Here is a 5,120-nt window from a genome sequence, read left to right as displayed (position 1 = left end):
AAAAACTCGTCCTTGCACTCGTTATGGCATCCTATAAATTACGTCCTTATTTTGAGTCTCATACCATTTCGGTGATAACTAATTACCCTCTCAAGACTATCATGAGGAAAACATAATTTTTAGGAAAGATTGCTAAATGGTCCTGCGTCTGAGGCTGACTCTGGATCTGAAAATAAAACATCTCAAGGTTAGCAGTGATTCCAAAGTTATGATTAACCATGTAAATGTCTCCTATGAAGCCAGGAACTCCAGGATATTGGCGTATCTAGACGTAGCAAAAGAGTTGACCCTCAGATTTGTTACATTCAACATCAAGCAAATTCCAAGAGACCAGAATGCATAATCAGACGCCCTAGCCACACTAGGGGCAACATTCAAAGCAGGAACCATCTCCACAATACCAATTGTCCACGTGCTGGAACCAGCAACACTGATACCTGAACAGGAAGCAAAAGTGTTCTGCAGCACTAGCAGTCAGGAAGAAACTCCGGACTAGAGGAAGCCATACTATGACTGGCTGCAGAATAATATCCTACCAACAGATAAAAGGGAGATGCCTAAATCGGGAGGAATCTCAAGCTGTTTCGCATGCTCTCCACATTGGAGAATATGGAAATCATGCAGGGGGCAGGAGCCTGTCCAATAAAATAAAGTACTGAGGTAGGGAAACTTTTGGCCCACAATGCGCAAAGATGCTGTAGAATTCGCAAAAAGGTGCGACACCTATCAGAGGCACGCACATGTCAGCCACCATCCAACAGAACCTCTACATCCAGTCATTTCGCCTTGGCCCTTTATAAAGTGGGAAATAGAGCCTACCGACTCATGACTATGGAGGGACAAATGGTTCCTAAATCTTGGAACATCATCCGCTTGAAAAAGTATTTCATCTAAGTGTCCAGCACGGTCAACAACCGGGTACTCAGCCTACCAGATGCAACTCCGCCAGGCTCTAGATTTTGCCTTAAATATTCTCTGGCTCTGAAAATTTGATTGACCTCCAAAATTCACTTACATATGTTTTCTTGCATATTTCTACCTTCAATGTTCTCTGGTTCTGAAAATTTTCCTGCATATATTTTGATTTCAACATTCTCTGGCTCTGAAAATTTTTCCTGCATATATTCTGACTTCAACATTCTGTGGCTCTGAAAATTTTTGCCTACATATATTATGGAACGCAAAGGCTCTTTCATTTTAGAAACTTTATTTGCAAACATTCATCAGGTTAATCCTTCAAGTATATGAATTCTCTTTCACAAAATTAGTATTAAAATTATGTTTATTTAAAATGCTCTTTTAAATAAATGGCTAACTGAATAAAGTGCAAACTATACAAGTGGAACTTGTATTTACTACAGAAGGCGTGTGTCCATGGCTAAGCACGTACAACCGGGACAACCAGTCTCCCGCACTGCATTAGCACCCACGCAAGCATGGCTTCTCTAAACGAGTGTGCGAACTAGATCCCATAGCCAACAATCAAACAACGATGACCAAACATACAGCGTAAAATGTGCATGCACAAATCAAAAGTACGCCAGAAACGGCAAGATACAAAGCAAATGATAGAACACTTGCAACACACACACGCTCAAACATGATTATTCCCACGACAAATTGATAGACATTGTGTTCACGAAATATAAGTTCATAACCTGTCTACATAGGCTAGATCGCTATATCATGCATTAAAAGGTCATCGCATGCACCTAGGTTGCATTACTAACATTTCTCAGGTACCAGTTCCATATAAACTGCGTAAGCAAGTTTTAACAGAGGTTCTCAGCACCAGAAGCACCTATGCCGACCATACACAGAACAGTAGAGTCAGGAGGAGGCTGGACCTAGCATCCACCCGTTGGATCCATCATTCACCAGCAGCGGGGGATCCAGGAACAGGGTTAGACCCAGAAACAGGAACAGTCCCAGAAGCAAAAATAGAGCCAGATGGTGGAGCAGACCGAGGGATTGGGGGCATGGTTGCGAATGGAGTAATCTCAATGGGAATAGACTTCGTGGCCGAATCAGTAGTAGGCCCTCTTTCTGGCGCTGGATCCAGATGCAGAACCAGAATCTGCCTTTCTCTTCTCAGCAGACTTAGGAGCAGCCTAGCAGCCCTTTCCCTCCTTTGAGTCAGAAGCATTTCCAAAGTAGCCTTACGCTTAGCAGATCGTGGAAGAAGGTGAGAAGTCAAGAAACAGCATTAATATTACAACAAGTCAAGCAGCAGCAGTACAACAAATAAAGCAGAAGCAGAGCTACATATCAGACGCTATTGCATCCAGAACCAGAAAGACTAATTCTCCTCCTCATCTTGAGGCTGAGAAGGAAAATTGGGGGCAATTGTTAGGGATAAAAAACTACATTTCTTATTACCTATGACGTGGCCGACATCGATTGGAGGAGAGCAATTAAAGAGGACCGGTGACGTGGCATATTGAGAGCCATAGGATCAAGATGGAAAATAAAAGCAAGTGGGGTATTTACTTTGTCAAAGCCCACGTGAAGAAATCAACAACCATTTCCTATTCTTGTGGGGTTGACCAAGAATACAGGAGCAGAAACACGGAAGGAGTTTTTTGACTCTAGACCTAGCCTCAACAACTATATAATGTAACGCAAAGGAAAGGGATCATGATTATTCAAGCACTCTCTCACTCAACGTCACACCTCTCATTAGCATTACTTCAACAACCAATTACTCATTGTATTTCCTTACTTGCATAACATTCATTCGATTATAGTGCCAAATTGGTGGGATTTTGACTCCCCTTGCAGTTGTTCCCATATTGGGTTTTCCGCGTCACCAAAACCTTGCGTGTCAATCTCTTATTTTGTTGCTTTTTTATTCGTTCATATCGTTGCATTTATTTAGTTCGTTGGCCCTAGATCGATCGCTTTAACCCACAATTCAAATCAATTAGTCGGTAAATTTTTACCAAAACATGATCTATTTCCATGAATCCCCTATGAACCCATGACACCCTAGTGCTTTTAATCAATTGTTTACAAACCCCTTTAGTTGCTTTATTTTGTTTTCATTAATTTACATTCATCTTGTTGATTAGTTTAGATTACATCTCATCTCAACCCAATTTGTGACACCCTAAGACATAGCTACTTGCGATTGAAAATCCTACATCAATACCCGTCCCTTGGGATCCGACCTTTACTTACCTCTTTACTAAGATTATTTTGTGAAGTTATAAATATTGTTTTGGTTGGTAGCTTTTGACGACGAATTTATAATTCCGAACCAAAAATGGCGCCGTTGCCGGGGACAGTGTTCAATTGATATGATTTTTGTTAATTGTTTTTAGATGTGTCTTTCTTTACCTTGGGGAAGTCAATCTCCTCAAGGTTGTTCTAATTGTTTTCTAGTTGTTTGATATTTTGCTTGACTAGGAGATCACAAGGTAATTTATTACCTATTGATTACGAGATTGAAAGGACCTTAACCAACAATAGAAGAGTTGCTAGAGGTACTTCAAGAGTTGTAGGTATTGGGGAGATTGTGGACATTCAACCAAATAACATTGAGTTTGTCAATCCTTTTGCAGGAGAAGGAGAGGATAACCCAATTTAAAACCCACCACAAAATCAACCTACAATGCCTAAATTTTCATCACATTCCGTACCAACCGAGGAGAACCTACCAAATGGTACTCCTACACCACCACATTTAACCGGTAATTTCATTGCCAAATACGCATTCATATAATTAGTTGAGAGAAGTCAATTTGGAGGGAGGCCTATTGAAGACATACTCGATCGAGTAGGTGACATACTCGATCGAGTGCCGCCTACTCGATCGAGTACCCAACAGGTCAGAAACTGTTTTAAATCGTAAAACACCCTTACTCGACAAAGTAAGGCCCACTCGATAGAGTACCCAGAGACTCATAAAACCGTAGTATTACAGTCTTCCCTCCTTAAAAAGAACTTCGTCCCCGAAGTTTAAACCACAACAAAACAAAGACACACACACTACTACACTCCCGACTCAACAACCAAAACAAAACTCAACATGAAACATGTTACTAACCCAAACTCAACCCGACTCAACCACAACAAACATACCGACACAACATAAAAAGGGTATAAAAAGCTCTTAAAAACTCTTCGCGATCATCTAAACATATGAAAACTTTTTGTGACTATTGTGATGCAATTTCTCAAACCGGAGTAACTCAAGACCAAATCCGATGGGTATTGTTTCCTTTTTATTTGATCGGTACCGCAAAGCAATGGTTGAAGAGCCTAGACAAGGCTACCCTTGGTATTGATTCATGGAAGAAGCTAGCACTTGCCTTCTACAAGAAATTCTATCCTCCGGAGAAGACAAATATGTTGAGAGCCCAAATCACCGGGTTCAAGCAAAAGGATGAGAAATAATTATATGAAGCATGGGAGAGATTTAAGGACATTTGTCGTTCTTGTCCACACCATGGGCTTAGTGAGTGGTTCCTTGTGCAACAATTTTGGAACGACCTATATGAAGACTCGCGCAATGTTCTCAATATCGGATCCAATGGGAGGTTTACGGAAGTTGATGACAATCAAACATGGGCCAAAATCGAAGAGATAGCGGTTCATAATTCCCAATATAGTAGGCCTCAAAAGGCCACAAGAGGAGGAAAGCATGAGGTAGATTCCATCACTCAATTGGGTGCTCAACTAAGTGTTCATATCGACACCATCAATTTGAAGTTTGAGAAGGCCATGGCTAAGCTTGATGAAGCTTTCAAATCACCCAAACAACATGTTAATGCTATGGTGGCATCATCCTCAATTCTAAGTGGAGTATGTGAAAGTTGTGGAACCTTAGGACATGATCAAAACGAATGTAGGGGAACAAATGAACAAGTAAATGCTTTCCAAGCATACAAGAGTGGTACATCTTATTCCAACTACTATAATGAGAATACCAAATTCCATCCAAATCTTTCATATAAGAGCCAAAATGTTCAAAACCCCCAACAAATATACACTCCACCCCCAATGAGAAATCAAGCTCAAAGACCCTTTTTCAACCAAAGCCAAGGATACCAAAACCAACCTTCCCACAACCAATCCAATGACCAAAGCTTTGATGCTCAAAAATCGGTCCTCCAAAT

The 5,120-nt window shown here is 40.8% G+C and overlaps 1 non-coding gene across 1 annotated transcript; it reads right to left on the bottom strand.

Moving 5' to 3' along the window:
- Positions 1 to 4,350: 4,350 nt before the first annotated feature.
- Positions 4,351 to 4,457, bottom strand: LOC141635504 (small nucleolar RNA R71). Its single transcript, XR_012540187.1, has one exon. It is a non-coding gene; the product is annotated as a small nucleolar RNA R71 (small nucleolar RNA).
- Between the last annotated feature and the right edge of the window lie 663 nt (positions 4,458 to 5,120).

The sequence above is a fragment of the Silene latifolia genome, chromosome Y (genome assembly GCF_048544455.1).
Source record: "Silene latifolia isolate original U9 population chromosome Y, ASM4854445v1, whole genome shotgun sequence".
Classification (NCBI taxonomy): domain Eukaryota; kingdom Viridiplantae; phylum Streptophyta; class Magnoliopsida; order Caryophyllales; family Caryophyllaceae; genus Silene; species Silene latifolia.
Note: the sequence above shows the minus strand (reverse complement) of the source record. Positions and strands in the feature narration are given on the sequence as shown.